General features: G+C 46.6%; 1 protein-coding gene across 1 annotated transcript in view; it reads left to right on the forward strand.

Annotated features, from left to right (window-relative positions):
* Positions 1-24,534, forward strand: part of HHAT (hedgehog acyltransferase) — a 223,980-nt gene that overhangs the window by 61,519 nt on the left and 137,927 nt on the right.

A 24,534-nucleotide genomic window follows, 5' to 3' on the forward strand; every position in this document is an offset into this window, starting at 1 on the left:
CTTCCATTTCTTATCTCTTACATGATAGTAATATAGCACCCAGCTCCAAGAGTTCTGGCGAAGACGAAATAAGCTGATGCGTCGAAAGCTTCTGGCACATAGCAGATGTTAACAAATGTTAGCTTTTACCCTTATGTTATTCACACACTTGGTGCACATGGGTAGATAGGTGCTTAGTCTAGGTTTTCTGACTCTTCTGGATTTTGCTCCGTAACCCAGTGTTGGCCTGGAGTCTGTTCTGAAAGATCCCCCAGCCCCCTGCTGTTTCTGGTTGCTGTCCTCCAGGTGGGCTTGCTTGTGGCTCGTTTTTCTTACTCCTTCCAGTGTGCACAAGTGGCAGGCTTGCTTCTGCAATCGCAGATCTGATATAAGAGCCTCAGGGTGGGAACTTGTTCATCCACGGGAGTCACTGCCACTTCAGGTTTGCTCTCCAGGCACCTCCATCAGCCTCACCCTAGTCTGGGCCCTGCTCAGAACTGCCATTCTGGCTCACTCACATGGCTCACCCAGCCTTCTGCTGCATTCCTGTGGGCAGGAGAGACAAGATGCAGGCTGGGGAAGAGCTCAGGGACTCTCACCACCTCTGACGTTGCTCTTAAAAGAGGGGTGGGTGGTACACAACACCCTGCTTTCCCATAGTAACTTATGGATGCTGAACTTATCTCAGCCCCTGAAAAAACATTTCATTTTTGGTCCAGCTTGCTTTCTGGGATTAGAAATGTCATCTGGCTATTGCAAGGAATGTCAAGTAATTGCTTCGATTTGTCCTTGATTACTTTGTTGAATATCATAGGTTGCCCAGTTTTAATGGCGAGGTTAGCAAAGGGCCTGTCTCTAGCCAAGGGGCCAGGGGGCGGCTGGAAGGTTCTGTTAACTTCTGACCTGCTCAAGAGAGTAATTTACTGAGCAAATGGGTCAGGGCTCAGCATGTTTTGGGGGATGTGTCTCAGGTGGCTGGCGGGGTGGAGCGCCCCTTCTCTGCCTCCTTGGTGTGAGTGCTTGCTCTAATGCATTTCCCGGGAAGCACGCTCTTCTCCAGGGCTTCTCCAGTGCCGACTGGCCTGGTGAGAAACCGCGACCTCGGGCAGGTGGCCCGCTCCGGGCCCGGCTTCTTGTCCATTAACGCCAGCGTGCCGAGTGTCACATGAGGCGGTGGAGGCAGTTCACTGTATTTCACGTTCATGTTGGTCATCTTCTTATTCTTTATTCTTTTAATTAATTAACTTATTAGTTATCTTTTCTTCTGTCCAAGACCCTCAGTGCTATACAGACCACAGAGGTGAGAGAGTGTGTCTGCCAAGACCCTCGTTGTCCTTGTCCAGCCCCGGCTTCAGATATAGGGACCCCGGGTTGTTGCCGCACTTGCTCCTCCCGCTCGGCCTCCACGTGGGCCCGGGAGCCTTAAGGAGAAGTTCCTCTGGGGGAGGCTCCCGGGTGGCCCTGGGGGCGACGTGGTTCTGAAGGCTGAGGCTCACTGGATCCGTGATGAAATAACACCCACAGTCTTTTCTGGGGGTGACCCAGCCTTTTGTCCCAGCCTCCTTTAGCTCTCATGGATGCAGATGCCCCTTTCACGTTTGTTCCAGTTTTTTGAAGGGTTTTCTGTTTTGACAGTTACACTTAGAAACCCTGGGTGTTCATTTTTTTGTACCCAGTGACCATTCCGCATTAAGTAGCTGGACTAAGGAAGGGATTTTATCTCTCTCTGAGCTGTAGTGTACAATTGAAGGCTCAGAAGTGGTTTTTTTAAATTGATAAATGAATAAAACTTACAACTTATCATTTGCACTATTTGCAGGTATTCCTGAGTCCCTGGTAGGAGGCATACCATGTTCATGGTCAGGGGGTTCAGGAGCTGGGGGTGCACCCCTAACTGCTCCTGTCCCCAGGCTCTCACTTTTCTCTGTAAGAATGCACGTCGAGGGGAAATAGAAGTTTTGCAGCTTCTATTTCCACCTAATGTTGTGCTAGTATTTCTGGGGCATCTGTTGAGGCCTTGCTGCAGACAGAGAACTGCACCCCTTCCCTGGATTCAGGTCTGAGAAGAGTGGAGTCAGAGCAAATGTGACGGCTGGGAATGCAGATGGTTCCTCGGGTGGCGGCAGCCACTCCCACGGTCACACGATGGGCAGGGCCACTGGGGAGGTGCAGGGGAGAGATGGAGACATAGTCTGTGGAGATGGTTCACGGTTGCCTGAGCTTCTAGAAGATCCATGCTGAGTGAGGTTTAGAAGTGATGATGAGAGATGAATGGTCAGCCTCCCATTTCAAAGGTGCTGCACGCACCTGAACAGTGTGCTGACTGCACTGTGTTTCGTCCACTCAGCGGTGACAGGAAGACTTGGGGCCGGCAGCCGACCGTGCCAGAGGAAGCTGAGCTCTGCGTCACAGAGCAGATGACACTGGCCGCCAGCAGAGAGATGATGCTGCCCGACACGGGTGGTTCACGGTGATCGTGAGAAGTTGCTATTCACCCAGACGGCCCACACCTGCCTGTTAGGATCTCTGATGGGCCTGTTTGTTTATTTTCTAGCTCCAATATTTGCAGGCCTAACAGAGACCCTAAGGCATATGTGTATTCCCACTTGCATGATTTTTCCATGGCCATATTGACCTGAGAAATTGAAAATTTCTGCCTAATTTTTAGGTTTCATGTTTTAATTTCAGTAGGCTGAGATCTGTAATGAGCATCTTTTGCTAGGAGTCATTAAAGATGATGCGGCGTGTCCAGGGTTCCAAATTGGAAATCTGATCATGTTCCCCTGATTTGATTTCGAGCCATGGAAGCAAAGTGAACAAAGTGATAGAATTTCCCCTGGTGGCTGGTGAGTTACGGGTCAGTTTCAATTATCTCAGGATCCTCTCACAGCTTGTCCTCTGCATTTCTTGAATTATGACACTCTCAGGTCCTCACAGGCAAACTCATGTATCAGTGCTTATCCCCGCGGAATTGGGGCCCTGTTAGTGCCTGCTAGACCTGAAGATACAGGATGTGTTTGGCCTGAGCTCCTTCTTTCAGTGGGGCGCTGATCACATGAGCTATTGGGTCATACTAGAGTTTAAGTCCCTAGGTGCAGGGTTGGCCCAGGCCTGTGGTAGATGATGAAAACCAAGCCGTACAGAACTTGCTGACTTTGCATGAGTCCTCTTTTGAGTCATGTTTAACCTAAGGTCGCAGGGTGGGAGGGCGGGCCTGGAGCTGGCGAAACAGACACCCTCTCTACCAGCAGTGGTGGGTGGAAAGCAGGGGCAGCATGAACATAAAGGAGGAAAGATGGGGAAAAGCGCTGCTGGTAAGAGTTCACTTTTTTGGGAGGCAGCCTAGTACCTAAGAGCCTGCTGTTTACTAGCTGTGTGACTTGGGCAAATAATTAAAGTGCTCCAAGCCAATCTTTTCGTCTTTAAAGTAGAGATATAATAGCACTTGCCTAATAGGGGTGATGTGAGGGTTGATTGAACCTGGTGTTTAGTAGATTCTCAGGAAGTGATAGCTTCTTCCTTTCTTGCCTTTGAAAATCTAACAAAGCCGGAGGTGACAGAGATCAGCCCGAGGGGATGGGCCAGGTTGGGGAGGCAGTGGGCAGTGATGGGGATGGCTGAGTCCAGGCTCTGGTCCAGCTCTGAACCTACGGGGGAGTGTGCAGGGAGAAGTCACGGGCTCTGCCCTTGGGGGAGGGAGTTTGATTAAGTTGCTGTTGCCCCAGTTTCCTTATCAGTTGAATGAAAGGCACAGTTGTCGTGAGATGGTCTTTGTTCCCTGCTAGCTCAGGGCTGTCTGCGGTGGCACAGCCGTGGCAGATGGGAAGGGCCACAGTGTCCTGGTGCTGAAGCGCTCCCACCCCCACTACCCATGAGGCTGAGCAAGTTATTCATCCTCCTTGTGCTGCAGTTTTCTGGGGTGTTGAAATCAGGCTAGTCATAGTATTTGCCTTGCGGGGTGGTTGCAAGGTCAAGGGAGGTCCTCTACTGAAGCAGGGAACATGGAGCAGACTTGCTGTGGGCCCCAGAATGTTAGCGAAAAATCACAGCCACAGATATGGAAGTAAGCTTCACACTTTGTTTTGTTTTTTAACTTCCCAGAAAAGAAAGTCCTGCAGGGAAGGTGGAGGTGGCAGGTGGTTGGGGTGGAAGGCATGGGTTTCAAAAGGAAAAGAAGGAGTTTCCATAAGCTGTACCATGTGACCTCTCCTCACCCTATGGAGTTCTTTTTGCCAACAGTTTGTAGCTACTGGACATTTCCATTACCTCACCTTTCTTTGTCAGTCCTTCTCTGCTATGAACCCATCTCGATGGACTCAGAAAACATATTTCTTCTTCTGACAGTCACATTTCAAAACCCCCTCACCTCCGAACACAGACTAGCATGAATCAAAGCGGACAGGGAACAGCAAGCTGAGGTATATTGTATGAACCATCATTGCGTTTTGCTTCCTGGATTTATTTTCACTTCGGAGACAGTTGCTCCGGCCCCTTCTCCACTCCCTGTCTGTGTGGAGGTGGCTTTCCATTCACGTGCTGCTGAGAGAACTCTGAGGCTGAAGGCTTTTAGGGCAGGGAGTCTGACGCAAGAGCACCCGGGCGTCTTCCAGTGGAGGGCCCGGGTCTGGAGCCTGCCCATCTCGGTTTGCGTCCTGGGGATCTGTGTGCCTGGTTTTTCCTCTGGGAAATGGAGATGTTACAATAAATACCTCTCAGGACGAACGCCTTGTGCTTTTCACGGCGACAGCCACACCCCACCGTCGTGGCTTCTCTTGGTGCTGAGACCCCACCAGACCGTCAGTTCTCTGAGGGCAGCGATCACACCTCCTTCTTGTTTAACCCTGTGTCCCCAGCACCCTCCTTGGTGCCCAGCATTCAGTGGACACTCAGGACATCTTCGCCGACTGAACGAATGGTCGCTGTCCTCTGAAACTTTGATCACCCTATCTCGAGAGCACACTTTTCACGCACTCGGATCTGGCGGCCGTGCAGTTCGTCTGCAGCACGTGCCGAGGTGGCCTCACGGAGGGGCAGCAGGCACCGGTGCGCCCACTCTCCTCCACACCCCCTTCTGGGGCTCCTTAGCTTTCTCATTAAGTGTGTTACATGGTGTGCCAAAATATTGTGTCTGCTAGCAGTTTTCTTGAGAATGAATCTGCCTTGGAAGGAATGAGGAATGCACGCCTTTCGTAATTACTATCATTATTTGATCAGACATTGTGCCACGTCTTTGATATCGGATGAGGGAGAAAGTTGAAAACTTTAGGGAGGGAAAGAGATTTATTTCAGACTTGGATATGAAAGGGGAGTTTGACAGCTTTTTGTCCTTAGGCAGGGGGGTTTTTCTGAGGGAGGTGTTGAAAGACAACACCTTAATCTCTTGCAACGGAAGAAGCCAGATGCAAGACGGAGAGTGCGACCCTTTAAGGCATCCTCACAACAGTGCTAGTAGGAGTAATGCAGTGACCCCGACAACAGAAGCTCTGGCAGCTGCCGCAGCAGGCATGTAGTGCTTACCTTGTGCTGGGCACACTCCTAGTGCTTTTACGTATTTAAGTTACTTAACCTTTACAACACTCCTGTGATGTAAGTACTATTATCCCCACTTTACAGATGATGAAACTGAGGCATGGAGAGGCTGAGTAACTCTCCTTAAGTCACACAGATCATAACCCAAGCCCGTGGCTCTAGAGCGTGTGCTCATAATCACTACCTTCTATCGTCTGTCTTGTGAAATGGAGCTGAGGCAGATTCTTCCGCCAGGGCCTGCAGTGGGAAGCGTATGGAGCAGGATCTGGAACTTAGGGGTGCCAGGGAGTGATGATGGCTTCGTACTGACTCTGGGAGGGGAGAGGGTATGGGGAGTGGTGGGGGAGGGGTGCAGTGGGGCAGTGGGTCTAGACAGGGCCTGGTGGGAGAAAGGGAATTGCCAATTAATCCTGAGTGACTGAGTGAGTGGGTGGTGTAGGGTCAGAGGGGCTTCTGTTCTTAGGTTACATCTCTCATGGTACGATCTAGGAACAGCTGCCCCAGTGGATGTGGGAAGGGGAGCTTTACGTGATGCTCACATGGAAACTTGACTTTGTTTCTCCTGCCGGTGTCTCCTCCTGTGTCCCCTTGCCCATGGCCACCTTGATGGCTGTCCTCCCTCTCCCACTCTGTCCTTTAGGTCACTTCAGGTGGGGTCAGATCTCTTTGCCAGCAAGGAGAGCCGCCGAGCCACGTCTGCCGGTCTTTAAACTTCCGGGTCCAAGCATGCTGTTCTCCGATTTCTAATTCTCACCCTCCCTCCAGCAAACTAGCGTTGGTTTTGCCAGACTGCAGTTCTGAGGATTAAATTCAGAGTGTATCTTGCTCTTTCTCTGAAATGTTAACAGAGATTTTGATGTATCCGTCTTATATTTATATGCAGTGAGGTCTCTCGTTTCCTGTATAGTTTCTGCCTTGGTGATAAGCTGAGAAGTCCCTCTCCACCCCATCTGCCGTTTCTTCATTTTGTCGTATAGGACGGGGAGTTCCTACTTTGAGGATCCACAAGCCACTGAAACAGATTTTCTTTTGCTTCTCAAAAGTCTGCTTTCCATAGAATCCAAACCCATCATCTAGCATGCTGCTGGGACATAGTAGGTGCTCAACAAACAGATACTTCCTGAGTGAAAGATGAATGCCCCCGCCCATGCCCTTCACTCCCTTGAAGAAGAGACAAAAGAAAAGTTGGCTTACGTGTGACGTTTGGGTTTAACAACAAACTATCAGAAAGAGAAATCAAGAAAACAACCCCATCTAAAATCACAACAGAACAATAAAATATCTAGGAATAAAACGAGTTGACAGACCTGTACACTGAAAACTGTTGAAAGAAATTGAAGACACAAAGAAATACAAAGATACTCTGTGCTCATGGATTGGAATAATTAACAGAGTTAAAAATTTCCATACTACCCAAAGTAATCTACAGATTTAATGCAATTCCTGTTAACATTCCAATGGCATTTTTCACAGAACTAGGACAAATAATCCTAAAATTTGTGTCAAGCCACAGAAGGCCCTACATAGCCAAAGCAATCCTTGAGAAAAAAAGAACAAAGCCAGAGGTCTCACAGTCCCTGATTTCAAACTATATCACAAATTAAAACAGTATGGTGTTGATAGAAAACCGGACACACAGACCAGTAGAGCAGAACTGAGAGCCCAGAAGTAAACCTGTGCATATATGACCACCAGTTTCCAACAGAGGAGCCGGGAACATACGATGGAGAAAGGAAAGGCTCTATGGTAAGTGGTGCTGGGAAGTCTGGAGAGCCACATGCGAAAGAACAAAACTAGACCATGGTCTTACACCGTTCACAGAATTAACTCCAAATGGTTTAAAGACTTGGCTGAATGTTAACTCTGAAACCATAAAATACATAGAAGAAAGCACACGCACTAAACCTTTGGATATGTCTTGGCGACGTTTTTGTGGATTTGACTCCAATGACAAGGGAAACAAAACCAAAAACAAAACCAAAAACAAACGAATGTGACGTGACTACATCAAACTAAAAAGCTTCCATACAGTGAAGGGAACCATCAACAAAACAAAAAGGCAACCGGCCAAATGGGAGAAGACATTTGTAAGTGGCATTTCTGGTAAGGGGTTCATATCCAAAATACATCGAAAAAATTGTACAGCTCAACAACAGAAAACCTCATTAAAAATGGAAGGAGAGTTGGAACAGACTTTGCAGATGGCCAAAAGGCACATGAAAAGATATTCAGCATCACTAATTACTAGGAAAATGCAAATCAAAACCACAATGAGGTATCACCTGAAACCTGTTAGAATGGCTATTATCAGAAAGACAAGAAATAGCGAGTGTTGGCGAGGATGTGGAGAAGAAGGACCCCTTGTACACTGTTGATGGGATTGTGAATTGGGGCAGACACTGTGGAAAACTGTACAGAGGTTCCTCCAAAAATTAAAAACAGAGGTACCATAGGATCTAGCAATCCCTCTGCTGGGTATTTATCCAAATAAAATGAAAACATTAATTTAAAAAGATATTCGCACCCTTGTGCTTAGAGAGGACACAGCAACAAAGTAGTCATCTGCAAGCTGAGGAGCGAGGCCTCAGAAGGAACCAAACTTGCTGACGCCTTGACCTTGGACTTCCAGCCTCCAGAACCATTCTTTCATCTAGCTCCTTTGCAGGCTTCAGTGGCTTATCTGGTGGCACAACCAAGATCCTCATGCTCAAGTTTTCTGAGCCCCTTGACACAGTGGCAGAGCATGGTGCAGCCCCCTTGGGACGTGAGATAATTGAAAGGAGGAAGGCCATGCACGTGGCCAACAGAATAGAAGCCCCCGGTCTCTGAGGACTTTGTGAAGCAGAACTTTATACCACCCCTGGATTACTTCCCTCTGAACTCTCAAGAGAAATAAATTCTATCTTGTGAAAGGAAAAAAAAAAAGATATATGCACCCTTATCTTCATTGCAGCATTATTTAGAATAGCAAAGATAAGGCAACAGCCTGTGTTCCTCACCAGACGGATAAAGAAGATGTTGTGTATATGTACCATGCAATACTAATCAGCCATGAAAAGATAAAATGTTGCCATTTGCAACAACATGAATGGACCTTGAAGGTATTATGCTAAGTGAAATAAGTCAGATGGAAAAGAACAGAAGCTGTTATGATTTCACTCATTTGCAGAGCATGAAAAAAACAGTAACAAATGAACAAGTGATAAACTCACAGATACAGGCAACAGGTTGGTGGTTAACCGAGGAAGCAGGGGCAGGCAAAATGGGTAAAGGTGTGGCAATGGTCCAATGTGTGGCAATGGATGGAAACTAGACTTTTGGTGGTGAGCCAGCAATAGAGTGTACAGATATCAAATTATAAGATCGTGCACGTGAAACTTACATTATTAACCGATGCATACCAAACCACGCCCACTTCACATACAGTGAAGTTCACAGATGGAACCCAGCTCCTGGAACTCGACCGCTCTGTTTGCAGCGTCTACTGGAGTTGACCCCGGGATCGCGCACCCAGTGCCGCCCGCGCCTGTCTGACCACGTGCTCCTGCTCGAAATGGAGCTAATCGAAGCTTTAGTTTCAATAAAGCAGTTTGGCGTTCTGAATTATTAGTCTTACTCGTTTAAGTTATTTTAAATACAGGGTGCCAGTAATTAGATAGAAAAATACTTCATTGTTTTTCTGAATAAAAGGTCTGTCTATTTTCTCACTAAGGGTTGAGTTTCCTTGTTATCACCACGATCACAGCCCTTGAGAACCACACTTATTTACCTTGACTGGGCAGGGGAGTGTGGCTTAGCAGGTTGCCCGGTGTTTGTGTGTGAAGTTGGGTGTAGAAGTAATTCATGTCACGTTGCCGCACCACTTTGATGAATACAGAAGAACTTCAGGCGATGCATTATGAGAGGCACGCACGGCTGAGCTTCCTTGTATACAATTCGAGCGTGAACTGATTAGCATTTCAGGTTGATACCTCTTTTAGATTTAATTAGATTTCAGGCTTCAATCGATTTATTAAATGAATTTCTCACTGCTTAAAAGGTGTAATATATCCATGACAGTAGCTTTTCATCACTCTCATCTTATTTCCTCGTGCGCCCAAGCAGACCCCCGCTTCCGTCCTGGAATCAAAGCCAGAGGCTATTTTCCAAAGATAATGCGCTGTATAAATGCGGCCTCTTTTGTGCTCAAAGACACTGGGGCGGGGTGGCGGGGGGTGGGGGGTTTACTTTTTTATCCACATTGTCTGACATGAATGCATCTCTTGTAGATTTGCCACCAGGAAATTGAACTGATGCACAATCATCACACCGTCTTCTGTTCTGGTGCCCCTTTGTCACTGTGCGTCTTTCTAGTATTATTTCGGCATGGAATCCAGAAACCTCCGATGAGGGCATTGGGACCATCCAAATGGTGGAAAGTTAAATGCAGTGAATCGAGCCATATCAGTGATTCTCAGGGTGAGCTGGAGAGCTAGACCACAAGGTGCAGGGACTCGACGATGCTCCATGTTTGTTTAGAAGTGTAGGGAGAATGTTGCTCTGAGCCACGGGAGGGTCCTGACGGTGCGTTACTGATGCTGCCTGCATGGACTTTGCTCAGCTGTCGGCCGCTGGGCCGTGGTCCCCTGCTCTGTGAGGTGGGCTCCTGTGTGTGTTGTTGGGGGAGGGAACAAGTGTGAAAATAGGTTGGTTTCTGATTACGTTTAATAACCATGCTCCAGGTGAGTAATGGATATAATACAAAGTGGAAGACGTGATATTATCTGATGTATTTTTAATTTCTAAATGTACCAGGACCTCAGATTCAAGTCAGCTGTGGGCATCTCAGTGAAGGAAATCTCTTTTTTACCACATGTACTGTATATCTCTAAATGTATTGCATTTTGACAGCTCACTTGGAAAGGAGATTAAAGTCACAGCAACTGAAGTAGAATAATACAGGTGTAAATCTATTAAATCCATTTCTGTAATATTCATGTATTTCGATAGTAAAGGGATAAACCTATTTTGTCACACACCAAAAGCTATGTTCAGAAAGACATGAATTCACCATTCAGGGGGAAAGAATTAGTTAAGAAGCAAAGCCCAGAAACAAAATGGCATTGTGGCTGATTTGCAGGCTCATCTTTAAGGAGAGGGATCATATTTTTTTTATTTTTACAAGACTCAGCCTCAGCTAGGTTACGTAAGAGGTCTGTGGATTTAAAAAACTTCTGATTTTCCACCTGTGCATTATTCATATAAGGAATGATAAAGCCTGTTACTAACTCCAGCCCGATTTCTTCCAAAGGACAGTGTGAAATAGTGTTAGACTGTTGTGGATTTATGGCTCTGGGGTTTTCTTCAATCTGGAACATTTCCGCAGCCTTTCTTTGTAACATTGGAGAGCACAGTTCTTCCTTATTTCGTAGAGCAGTCCCCGTTTGACTTCGTGTGATGTTTCCTTGTGATTAGATGCAGATGCACTCTGAACAGGGATGCTACGTAAGGACAGTGTCCTTCTAGGGTACCACCTCTGGAGGCACAATTGTGTCCACCCGTTCTCATTGTTCAGTTTTATCAGCCTGAAGACCAGACCAAACAGCCTTCAGTACAGTCTGATTATCCATTGCATAGTTACTATTTTTTTTGTCTTGCAACCAGTAAGCTGTCTGTGGGAGACATTATAAGACCATGAAAATATCCTGTTCTGTGTCAAAATTTCCCCCTGGAACATTACGGATGGTCTTAGCCTGAGCCAGTCTTTACTATGCAGGTTGCAAAACGATGCTCTTTCAGCTTTGGCACTTACCAGTCGGGGCAGCTGGCATTTTATTGTAAACAAGATCCCCTCTCCTGACTCATTTAGCTATTTATTATCTATATGGTTGCACCACTTTCTGTTTTTCAGTGGTTCATAATTCATTGCTGTACTTTATTTTTTAGGGCTAAGATTTCCCCAGTCTTAGCCGATGGGAGCCCCATCAGCCTGGCTTGGACGTGCTCACGTGTATCTGGGAGGGATGCCTCATAAGTGGAAACCCAGCCCTGCCAACCACCCTTCTGTGGGCCCTGAAGTGCCTATAAATAAGTTCAGGGTCTTGGCTGGCTATGTGCAGAGTACCAGCAAAGCGAGGTTTGGGGGATCTCCCTGATCCCGACCGATTAAGCCCAAACTTGAACCTCAGTGTCTTGCCTCATGTCGAGGGGCTGGCAGAACAATGGAGAGAAGGGAGTATGTGAGAGTTAGGATGAGAACGGAGAGAACAAAGAGGCCAGACCCACCCCCTCCCATGCAGGAGGGGGCCTGGGACCGAGAGGGAGTGGGAATGAAGAACGCACCTGAGTGTGTGACTTTTTCACAAAGGAACTCTTCCCTGGGGCACGCAGCACAGTCAGAGCCCCAGCTTCCGGCCACACAGAGGCAGGCCTTTCTCTCCGTGCGCTCGAGGTCCGGCTCCACGGACTGCCCATCAGCCTGCCTCCCGTCAGAGCTGCGGCCTCGGTCCTGCCTTCACAGATGCTTAAGAACAGGGCCCCTTCCACCCCCACTGGTGCTCCCAGCAGAACTGACTCGGGGACCTTTGTGACCAGCAGCCCGTCGTGTTTGGGGCTGCTTGGACTGTGGCATCTCAGACTGAGTGCCCCATGCTGTCTCGTGGGTGTCTGGCAAGCTTAACATGGGACCTCAGTCTCCTGTCAAGTCCAAAAGGGAGTGGAGTTAGAGTCTTTAAGATGCTCTGCAGCTTTCAGATTCTCTGGTTCTGAAAATGGAGGTAGGAATTTTATGTCCTCGAAGCAGTCTTCTCACGTATTTGTCCCACCCGTCAACCTAATGAGTCCCATTCTCATGTCAAGTAAAATAGGCTCTTTGCCTGGGTTATCTTTTAAGCTAATTTCTTATCCCTCCAAATTATCCCCAATGACAGAAGCATAATCGGGATGTTAATTTTAATTAATACATCTGCTAGCGGCATCATAGAGACACATAGACACCAAGTGTTCTCACGGTGAGAGAAATGAATTTCTATAGCGGCCTATTAAAGAGCATATTTCTGAATCCTTCCTCAGACTACGTGAAGTTAGTGCTTGCCCGTAATGAAACCACTCCAATCAGCTTCTCATTTCTGCACTCCTTCTGAGGGATTGTTCGGGAGATGCTGAAAGTACTGTTCACATTATTAATAATTAGACACTGAGAGCCCTTCCACGTACTCTGAGTGTCTCTAGCCCCGTGTCCTGATCTGCTGGACAGGGGTGGGGTGACCAAGTGTGTCCACGAGTGGGTGGTCGGGGCCCACACACAGACTTTCGGTGTAGGAAACGACAGTGTTTCCTACATATCACACCAGCTTCTGAGGTGGTCAATTATAGATGATTTGCCGCCAGCATTTACAATGCATACCTGACAGTTCCTTTTCTGTAGTTTGTGTCCCTTAACAGTTAGGGGCTTCTCTGTAAATTCAAGGGTTAAGGGCATTTAGCTCAGGAATCGCCGTCATCTAAGGGCAAGCCTCTTGCTTGTCTTCTTATTGGCCTCAGTGACAGACAGGCAAAGTGTCCCTGCCCCATGCCATTAAATTCTGCACAGGCTGCTACCCTAAAGGAGAGCTCGATTTGCTGATTATGTTATGGCTCGGAAAGCCTCTCAGCTTCCTTCTACAAGGAGGGAAAAATCTGTTTCTGAAGAATGTGAAAAGGAGGGATAATGACGTTTCCAGTCCCTCTCAACCTCAAGCCATATAATGATTTAAACTAGTTTCCAATGGATAGTCTTTATTCCTATGGTGTGATTTTTCAGGTTTCACTCCTGAGAAGTGCAGATCTTGGTGCAGAGGGTGGGAGAAGACAGAAGACCATGGGGCCTGCCCTGCCGTGCACTGGTGTGGCTGGGGGGGGTCGCCGGAGAGTCGGTTGAGAAGGCGAGGCAGCAAGCCTGAGGGCGGAGGGAGGGGCTCAGGATCAGGCTGAGAGCGGAGTGGGTTACGGGACTGTGAGGCTGTGGCCAGGGAGGCTCTGTCCAGAATTGGGTAATACTTCAAAATAATGAAAAGCAACCAGGACGGGTTTGTAGCAATGGAAGAGGATAAACACCATTTCCTGCAGAGCCACACGAGAGCCGTTTGAGTTCTTTCCTGTACTTCAAGGGAACGAACGGTCTTCAGGGGCGTCCTGCTGAGAGACAAGGATCAGGGTGTCCCAGGGGCGGGGATTTGAGGTCGTGGCAGAGCACCACCCTCTTCCACGTTCGTTTTGACAGCCACAAACGACGTGTGCTTTTTCGTGATGAGACACAAGGGATGGGCAGTACGTGGACAGTGAACGGCGTGGGAGAGAGGCCCAGGCTCCTGGAGAGCCTGATGGATCAGCACAGTGGTTCATCTTACAGACGGGACATCTGTGAATGCCACCTGGCTCTCTCTTTCTTCTGGGTGAACAGCATATCACAAAGTTCCTCGTCTCTTTCCAGTCTTGACTCAGATGTCACCTTCAGAACGAGACTGGCCCCGATCATCTTGTTTAAAATGCAACTCCCCACCCCACCCATACCCCTTACATAACCTGCTCTCCTTTTTTTTTTTTTTGCTCCAGCACTTACTATCCCCTAACACACCATACGGTCTGCTTACCTGTGCTGTGCAATGTTACCCTCTTTTCCTGCTGGAATGGAAGCTCCATGTTTGTTTTGTTCGCTGATGTATTCTAGCAGCCAAGACAATGCCTGGCACCTGGCAGGTGTTCAGTTATTACTTGTTCAGTGAGTGAATAAGAGGAATAGGAGATGGAACATTCATGGGCAGCAAAGAAGCCAGAATGGGGAGCAGCCCCACCGTCAAGTTTGGTGTAAGAGAAGAAGGAAATTTCCGTACTAAAAGGTGAACATCAGAAGCAGTATTTTCCGGGATGGTTTATAAGTTCCGACAACTGAAAAATCCTAAGGAATGAGTTTTCCGCCCATATTCATTCATTTAAGATCTAGTACCTTTGATAAGAAGATTGTTATTTTGATATATTATTCATTTTTCTGGTGCAACTGAATTCGAATACAGTGTAGGTTATATCTTTAAAATGTGACAGTTTTGTACAAGGTGGTGTTAAGTAGTTTTTTGCAGGCCCAGAGAGCTAAGAGCAGGGAGTGGGGGCATTAGCCAAGCAGGGGTAAGGGGCGGAAGAGGAGGGGAAGTAAAGCCGGGGGCGGGGAGAAACAGGGCTTCTTTAGGAGAAATGACTGAAAAGTCACTCTGAGCCCCTGCCAGTGTAACTACGTAATTGCTCCGTGTAATTAAACACATACGTGTTGAGTAAACATCAGTTAAAGCCTTCCTGAGGGAGAAGCAAGCCTAATTTGAGGGTCTGACTCTGTGCTCCGTGGCTGGTGTTTGTAATCGACCCCCCACCGTTACTGTGGACGTTGGCGGCCCCCGCTGCAGGGCTTGGGCAGCTCGGCTGGACCAGGGCCTCCGGTCATAAGGTTCTTTCTTCTTCTCCACAGCAACTGGTATCAGCGTAGTCTTGGTAACTGCCAACTCCCAGGTTCTGATTTCTGATTTGGAGCTTGTAAAGCTGGGGTTACGGGTCAGGCTGCCTACATGCCAATTAATCTGAAAAATCCAGGAAAACCGCCCATGACCGTGTTAACCAGAGCACACTCCCCTCGAATGCACGCCTGTAGTCAAAGGGCTCTGCACAAAGTTACTCATGCTCCTCCCATGGCCCTCCCAGGTCTCTGCGCTCAGTGCTCTGTAGTGCCCCTCCCTTGCAGACGGCATTACGTCACTCACTGTTACTTCAAGTCAGTGCAGTGGGCTTATCTGTAGGAGGCATAGTCCTTAAAGACTTTTCCTGTCCTGACGCAGAGCCTCTACTAACTACTGAAATGTAGAGGGAAGCAGTGAATCTTATGAGCCGATTTTGGCAAGAATGGCAACCCTACAAAAGTCCACGATGCATCTGCAGCAGTCTTGAAGTCTGGGAACCGGCACCATGGCCCCTAGTCAGCCCAGGTTTGGCATCTGAGCCTTGCTCCCTGATGTCGTCGGATAAAAGGGTCTGGTCTCCAGGCTCGTAGACTTCTCATGCTTTCACGTTACAATGGGCTGGACTGGACCAAATGCTGTTGTAGAAGAGGGAAGGCAAAGCGCCTTGTTACGTCAGGAGAAAAATCCCGGCCGTCAGCATTTTCTAAAGAAAGGTATCCCAGAGCACCTCAGGCCTCAGCGGGCACTGGCCTGCAGATTTAAATGAGTCGAGACAGGTCTCTGCTGATTTCCGTGGACAGCTCCATTGGGGACCGAAACGTCCCTCCTTGGACGTGGTTCCCAGGGGAATTTTCTAGGGGGCAGCCCCACTGGACATGAAAACTGAGGCTCCAGTACCAAACCTGAGGAAGTTCATGTTCAGCCAAGAGTTAGGGTTCTGGCTGAAATAAACACCGGAGAGAACTTCCCAGGTTTGGCATTACCGTGTGTCCTCAGGTAAAAGTCCTTAATGAGACTCTCAGTCAAAACCAATGCTCTTACGAAGGGAGTGAAACAGGGACCCTCAGACCTGATGGGGACATTACACTGGAAATTTAAATTGAGGTCAGTGGCATTTCACCTGGGTGTCATGTCTTAATTTCTGTCAAGTGTAATCTCAGTAATAGGGAAAGATGGCGGAGACGTTATCTGCTAAGAAAAATATTCCACAATAGGGGGTTTTTACGTTTGGTTTAGAAAAATACTTAAAATATGAAGTTATAAAACCAGTGTGTTCCCACCAGAAGACAAAAATAATGCATTGTAAGGAGCACCAGGCAAAAACAACCCCCTCCCAACAAAACAACAACAAAACCCAGCCAATATGAGTTTATGCTCCTTTACTAGATAGCTGTCTCACATACCCTCCCCAAAGACCCCGTGTTTATCAGGTGAAATAAAGCCCTGGACTGGAAGTGGGAAGGAATGGGGGGGGGCCAGTGATTTCTCCTTGTGAATTTAAGTTCGCTGTGACCTTAGTCCATGCTGGTTCAAGCCTGGCTCGGGCGCCTCACCCCATCTCTCAGAACTGGCCTTTCCTCACCCTTGCTCCCTCCTCCGCTGCTTCATGGAAGCCAGGTGGGGTCTTTCCAGAAGGCAGTTCTCTGTCCAGTCATCCCTTTGCTTGAATGTGTTTAATGGCTCCCTAGTGCCCTTGGGATAGCCTGTAAGTCCCATGACACACAAGCGTGATCGGAGAGGCAGTATGAAGGCAGTGCTGACCACAGTGGGCTCTGAGCCACAGTGCCTGCTTAGGATGTTGCCTCAGCCACTTATCAGCCGAGAACCTTTGGGCTTCAGCTGCCTCAACTGTCAAATGGAGCCGGCGTAATGGCGCAGTCCTGACGGGGTTGTTGTGAGGGTTAAGTGAGTTCTAACACAAACTAAACACCCAACACACATTTACCATTTCTGTGATTATTCAGTTCACAGTTTGCCTCTGCCCCATACCTTCCCCTCAGTCACACAAACTCATTCACTTACAGATACCTTCCCATCTCATTCGCCTAATGAGACACACTGTCTCTTGTCTCTATTTCTGTAAGTTGCTTCCTTTGTCTGCAGTGTCATCGCACGCGCACACACACACGCGCGCATGTGCGCTTGCTTATCTTTCTACATCCTGTTTTCACCAACTACATCCTTTGGCTAACTCTTCCATAGCATTCAAAAGCTCAGCTGAGGTCAAGGCTCCTTTACTCTGAACAGCCAGCCTGGATGTCACTCTCTCCATCTTACAGGTTCTCACCGGTCCACTTCTTCTTTCTGTACCAGCGTTTATCATGCAGCGCAGTGATGGCCTGTTTATTGTAGGTCTTTCCTCACTCCCTGATTATCCCCTATGTCCCCTGTGAAAGAGGGAGTATAACTTGGTAATTTCTACATACTCACTGCCTATATGTCATGTGCTCATAAAAATGCTGGATGGATGGGTGGGTGGGTGGGTGGATGGGTGGATGGATGAATGGGTGGATGGATGGATGAGTGGATGGATGGATGCATGGATGGATGGATGAGTGGATGGATATTATCAAAGGAATCTGATCTAGGGACAGGAAGCTTCCCAAGGCAGCCCATTGGCTATAATAAAAATTGCACTAAATCTACCTGAGATGGGATCACTCCGTCATGTTTTCTCATCTGTTGCTTGTCTATTAAACTTACCTGGTTTCTTGTGCCATCCCCTCAAATAGTGTACTTTCAGATCCCCTCCTTATCCTGGTTGGCACCCTCTAAACATGCTCCTCTTTGTCAGTCTCTCTTTCAAGTAGGCACTTGAAGTTGAGAGTGACCCTCCCCAGGTGTTGGGTCTAGTGAGCACAAAGATACATGATCAATTCTTTTGTATTCCTACTACTGGGGACAAATGGTAGCACTTTATTTATTTATTTTTTTGCCTCACAACACTGTCGATTTGTTGAGCTCACTGTTAGCTAACCCCGCTCCCCCACCCCCTCAATCTTAACATGTTTGTGCTGTACCACCTGGCCCCCATCCTGTGCATGCAGGTCACTGAGGGCTGTAGTGACGACCTCGCTGCTCCTCTGAGGGAAATGGGGAGCCATTGTAGGATCTGAGTAGAGGAGTGATGTCTTGGGTTTTCAAATAATTCTCATGGCTCTGTTGAGAATGGCCTTTGGAGAGCAAGGGCAGTCTGTCAGAGGCTGGTGAAGTGGAGGTGGTAAGAAGTCATCAGATTCTGGATGTATTTTTGAAAGCAGAGCTCACAGGGCTTGCTGATGGATTGGATTTGGGGATCAGAGAGGCAGGGATGACTGCGGGGTTATGGCCCTAGCGGCCGTACTGCAGGAGGAGGGGATGCAAGGGGACAATCAGGAGTTTAGTTTCGGGTGTGCCGAGTTTGAAATTTCCTTTAGACATTCAAGCAGAGGTGTTTAGTCATTAGGGAGATATATGGATCTGGATTACAGGAGAGAGGTTTGAGTTGGAAATAATAACCTGGGAGTTTTTAGTATATAGATAGCTTTTAAAACCGTGATACTGGGTGGTGAGACTCCCAAGAGAGTGAGCATATGGAGAAGAGGATCAAAGACTAATGAGCCCTGGCTCTCTCATATATAAGTATGTACATATATATATATGGGATTCTAGATATTTGGTATGTGATTGAATCACTCAGGTTATAACCTATTGGTAGCTCACAATCATTTTTAGTGCATTACAGTAGCATTTTGAAAAGTGGAGTGGAATAGAAAATATCTCAATGCATTGCTCAGAGTAAAGGTAAGGTTTCTTAAAACTTTTGTTTTAGTTGTATACCGGTATTAGTTATCTATTCCTGTGTAACAAATTACCCCCAAACTTAGCAGTTTAATACAAGCATTTATTTTTCCTAAGGGCCGGGGGCTGTCCAGCTGGATGGTTTGATTCACGTTGAACACGAGCTGTGGGCCAGAGCTGCGGTCTTGACTGGGCGGGAGGACCCGCGTCCGAGCTCACACTTGTGGCTGTTGACAGGAGTGTCAGCTCTTGGTCACATGGGCTTTCCTAAGGGCTAGTCATGACATCATAGCCGGCTTCTGCCAGGGCACACGGCCTGAGAGAGAAGCAGCCAGAGAGCATCTGTAAGACAGAAGCCCCAGTCTCTTTTGTAACCGATTCTCAAAACTAAGAAGACATCATTGCTCTGGCCGGGTGGCTCAGCTGGTTAGAGCATTGTCCCATACACCAAAAATCTGTGGGTTCGATCCCCAGTTAGGGCATGTACCTAGGCTGTGGGTTTAGTCCCCAGTTGGGGCAAGTGTAGGAGGCAACCGATCAATGTGTCTCTCTCACATTGATGTTTCTCTCTCTCTCTCTTTCATATCAATGTACTTATTCTCAGGTGAGGATTTAAAACAATGTATATATAAAAAGAGTAAGACATCATTACTTCAGCCATGATTCTCTTCTCTTCCGTTCATCACACATCTCAATCCTGGTACAATGGGGTCTGCAAAGGGGTGTGAAGACCAGGAGGTGGGGACGGTTGAGGGCCATCTCAAAGCCTGGTTACCACAACCTCTCTATATATTTGTGAATATTGGGTTTAGATGTAACATATATGTTTAAAAATGTGTGTCATGTGAAAAAATGTTTCAGAAACACTGCTCTACAATGTGTAATACTGTGTACCCTTGAGCAGAGGTGTAAGTGAGCGGCAGAAGCCCACTTAAGAATCTCTGCCGTTGATATCCTTGTACAACCATGGTTAATTACCAGTGACTTTCAGATCGTGCATATGAGCTCTAGTGATTTTTATAGTGAAACAATGCAACTGAAGTCTAAATAGGCTCTGTGGGCCTCTGTGTCCCTACATAAAGTGAGTTTGATTTCTGCAGTTTGCATCTTTCACCTATCCGGTCATTTGCTGAGTACGTCTGGTTTTTTGTGGGCTCTCACTTTAAATCTGCAGCCAGACGTTATGCACAACTGTGTGTTTACATTGTGATTGCTTGTAGAATACGATATGTGGGTTTGTGACAGTAGTTATACTTCCTGCCTTTGTTTCGGCTTGCTTATTGGCTGGTGAGTGTGGGCTAAGCAATGAGCTTGTAGTGAATTCTACCTGTCGATGACTGGGGGTATAATTAAACTTTTATGTCTCTGAAATGGGGGTTATTGAATACATAGGGCTGTGCCCTGCTTAAAGGAATCTTACAGGATAATTATAGAAACAACTTTAACTATAATTTGATACATAGCCTGCTGGGAAAACAAATCTGCTTGAGCTCTCCTCGCTGATTTTTTTTTTTCTTTTACCAGCATAAGTGACTGAAAAGGGACAAATTATCTTTGAAGTGTGAATAGACTCGAAGCAGGCCAGAAGCCTCCAGTTAAACAGTTGAGAGGCCAGTCAAAAACACAACACTAAGTAAAAACATATGGCCACTGGCTTTTAAGTTAAAACTGTGGGAGTTTCAAAACGGAATAGTTTCTTGGTATAAAGTAAGTGCTAGCAATTAATTAGAAAGCAACTGTTTTACAAGAAGTCTCCTGGTTTGGTGTTTACTGCTCGGGTTTCAAAATGCTTGTGCTGCTTGTCAGCCCCGCAGCCGCAGGTCTCTTCTGGCTTGTTACCTTCCGACCTTGCGATGAGGTGCCACAGGGGGCCTGTGGGACTCTTCTTCGCGGCAGGACCCCCAGGGACGGAGGCTGTTTGAGGTGCACTGCCAACAGCATGGTGGGTGCTGGGCTTACTGTGACCTTTTATTTATGCATCAGTCGCCTCCCTAAGCCATAAACACTTGCAGGCAGAGACTGTTCCCAGCACCCGACAGTATCTGGCCCAGCGTCAGGGCTTGATGCATGTTTGTGGAAGAGCGGAAGGAATTCACTTCTTTATTCTCTTGAATGGGTTTATGTTCAGAACAAGGTGTGTGGTACAGTACCAGTACGATGCTACTTTCCCCTCAGTGTTTCTAATAAATAGTAAATGTTAATTTCCCTCGAAATATGTGAACTTTAAAATGTTAGGGACTATTTACAATATAATCCCTATTTCTCAAAGTAAGATCTCTTTCCCTTTCAAAGTCTATCTTGTTTTTGGTCATGTCCAGTGGGAGGGGGACTTAACTTTTGTAACGCAGGTGTGGGCCACTGGCAGCTTGAGTGAGCGGACTGGGGACTGCTGAGCTAGAGAACTTGGAAGACTTCTTTAGGTTCGAACCTGTACACGTCCCTGAGGGCCAGAGTCCCTGTGGACCAGGCAGCATCACTCGTCCGTATGAAATGCCTTCCCCTGTGTCTACAACACTGTCTAATGAATTGCCTCGCGCCATGATTCAGCCCCGCAGAACTCCACCCTCACCCACGTCCCTCTGGTCTCTGCTCCCCGTTCCCTGCTCTTGTAGCTGCTAGATCATGATGTGGGTTATTCTCCATTGACATGTTGCCGTATAATCTCCTTTCTTTTCCTTTCTAAATCTCAATAAGGAGAAGAATTTTTTAAACTATATTTTATTGATTATGCTATTAGAGTTGTCCTGATTTCCCGCCCTTTGCTCCCCCTCCACCCAGCAACCCCCTCTCACTCAGACAATCCCCCCACCCTTGTCCATATCCATGGGCCAGGCATGTAAGTTCTTTGTCTACTCCATTTCCTATTTACATCCCCACGGCTATTGTGTAACTATCTACATGTATTTCTTAATCCCTTCACCTCTTCACCCATTCCCCCACACCACCCTCCTGTCTGGCAACCATCAGAACGCTCTCTGCATCCATGATTCTGTCTCTGTTCTCGTTTGCTTAGTTTGTTTTTTTAGATTCTATTGTTGATGGATTTGTATTTGTTACCATTTTATTGTTCATAGTTTTGATCTTTTTCTGAATTAAGTCCCTTTAACATTTCATATAGTAATGGTTTGGTGGTGATGAACTCCTTTAGTTTTTTTCTTGTCTGGGGATCTCTTCATTTGCCCTTAGATTCTAAATGATAGCTTTGCTGGGTAGAGCAGTCTTGGCTATAGGTCCTTGCTTTTTATGACTTTGAATATTTCTTACCAATCTCTTCTAGCCTGTAAAGTTTCTTTTGAGAAATCAGTTGACAGTCTTATGGGAACTCCCCTGGAGGTAACTAACTTCTTTTCTCTTGCTGCTTAAGATTCTCTCTTTATCTTTAACCTTTGGCACTTTAGTTATGAGGCATCTTGGAGTGGGCCTTTTGCATCCATTTTGTTTGGGACTCTCTGTGCTTCCTGGACTTGCATGTCTATTTCCTTCACCAAATTAGGGAAGTTTTCTTTCGTTATTATTTCAAATAGATTTCCAATTTCTTGCTCTTTCATTTTTCCTTCTGGCACCCCTGTGATCTGAATGTTAGAAGTCTTGAAGTTGTCCTAGAGGCTGCTTATATTGTACTCATTTTTTTGGATTCTTTTTTCTTATTGTTCTGATTGGTTGTTTTTTGCTTCCTTATGTTCCATGTCATTGATTTGATTCTCAGCTTCATTCACTGTACTGTGGTTTCCCTGTAAATTGTTCTTTATTTCAATTAGTGTATTCTTCATTTCTGACTGGGTCTTTTTTATGCTGTTGAGGTCCTCACTAAGTTCCTTGAGCATCCTTATAACCAGTGTTTTGAACTCTACATCTGGTAGATTGCTTATCTCCATTTTGTTTAGCTCTTTTTCTAGAGTTTGATCTGTTCTTTTATTTAAGTCATGTTTCTTTGTCTCCTCATTTTGGCAGCCTCCCTGTGTTTGTTTCTATGTATTAAGTAGAGCTGCTTTGACTCTGTGTCTTGGGAGTGTGGCCTAATGTAGTAGGTGTCCTGTAGGGTCCAGTGGCACAGCCTCCCCTATCATCCAAGCTGGATACTCAAGGTGCGCCCTTTGTGTGGGCTGAGTACACCTTCTTCTTGTAGTTGAGCCTTGGTTGCTGTTGGCAGATCAATGGGAGGGATTTACCCAGGCCAGTCAGCTGCAAGGACTGTCTGTGACCACTGACCACCAACCCCTGCACTCCATGGAGGACCAGCTGTGCAGGGATAGGGTAGTGGTGCTCCAACATAGTCTGTAGCTATCCACTGGGTACTCTGGCCCTGGAGTTTCGTGGGTGGTGCAGGCCAAGGTCAGCCCCACCTGTGGTTTGCCCGAGGCCACCCTGCCTGAGCTATAAAGCAATCTGAGATGGCTGCTACTTGAGCTGAGCTTGGAGATTCCCAGGTGAAGCCAAGCTGTGAATCTAGGCTGGCTGCTGCCAGTGCTAGACTGGGGACTCACTGAGGCCAACTGCTGCTTGTTTGAGAGGATTTAGGAAGTTGTGAAGCATGAACCAAGATCAAGCCATTCATATGGAAAAGCAACTTGGGTGGGCCCGTAAGTTGGGGGGGGCAAAGTCTCTGGAGCTCTCCAAGGTGGGTCAAACAGTGTTGGCTAGGTTGATGGAGTCTCAGATACGGCACCAGCTTGCTGGCTCAGTCTCAATGGATGTGGTTTCTTTAATTCTGTAGCTGTCAGACTTCCATTCAATTCCATTTCTGATTGTTCTGAGTGATGGTTGTTCTGTATTTTAGTTGTAATTTTGATTTGGTTGTGTGAAGAGGCGAGCCATGTCTGCCTATGCTGCCATCTTGACTGGAAGCCTTCAAGAGAGTTTGATAGAAATTTATAAAGGAAAAATAGTCATATTCACTTTGACTGGCTGGAGCCATCTAGGTAAGAGATGCCCCAGGAGAAAACTAAGATATTTTTCTGGTGGTGAGTGAGTGTGGGAGAGGCTACAAAGACCTGGGGACTTGGTTGTCTTAAAACCCTGCTTGCATCTTAGACAGTCAAGTAGGGAATAAATATCAAAGTGGTCATTCTTTATTTTTTATCCTCACATGAGGACAAAAAATTTAATTTAATTTTTAGAGAGAGGAGAAGGGAGGGAGGGAAAGGGGGCGAGATACATTAGTGCAAGAGAGAAATATCAATCAGTCGCCTTCTCATATGTGCCCCAATTGAGGACTGAACCTGCAGCCTAGGCATGTGCCCTCAATGGGAATCAAACCCTCACCCTTTTGGTTTACAGGACTATGCTCCAACCAACTGAGCCGTATTGGCCGGGTCCAAAGTGGCATTCTTATCAAGGCTCCTATATATAATTCATATAAAAATAAAACTGAGGAGGGAACTGATACATTTTTGATGAGAATGACACTTACATTGAATTTATTTTAATATTTATTAAGTATACTTTTTAGATATAATGATCATTTTATTTGAATTCCAGTTATACTAAAGCATCTTTTGTTTCCCTATTTTTTTTAAAAAAGGAAAAACTTGTATATTTTACCCCAGTTAAAAACCCAGTCTTTTCAAACCAGCTGGCCTTAGATTACTAATCGCAGCAGAACCAAATGTTTTTCTCTTCTGAGGGGTGAAATGAGATCGTTGAAATGATCATGTGATGGTGATTTTTCAACCCTTAATGAACAGCTTCATCAAACAGGGATCATGACTAATCTTTCATTGCAGCATTGTATGCGCAAGAGAAATGCTGTGTGCTGGAATGAGGTTTTAATGATGACTGATTGTAAGTA

Source organism: Phyllostomus discolor, chromosome 14 (assembly GCF_004126475.2).
Source record: "Phyllostomus discolor isolate MPI-MPIP mPhyDis1 chromosome 14, mPhyDis1.pri.v3, whole genome shotgun sequence".
NCBI lineage: Eukaryota > Metazoa > Chordata > Mammalia > Chiroptera > Phyllostomidae > Phyllostomus > Phyllostomus discolor.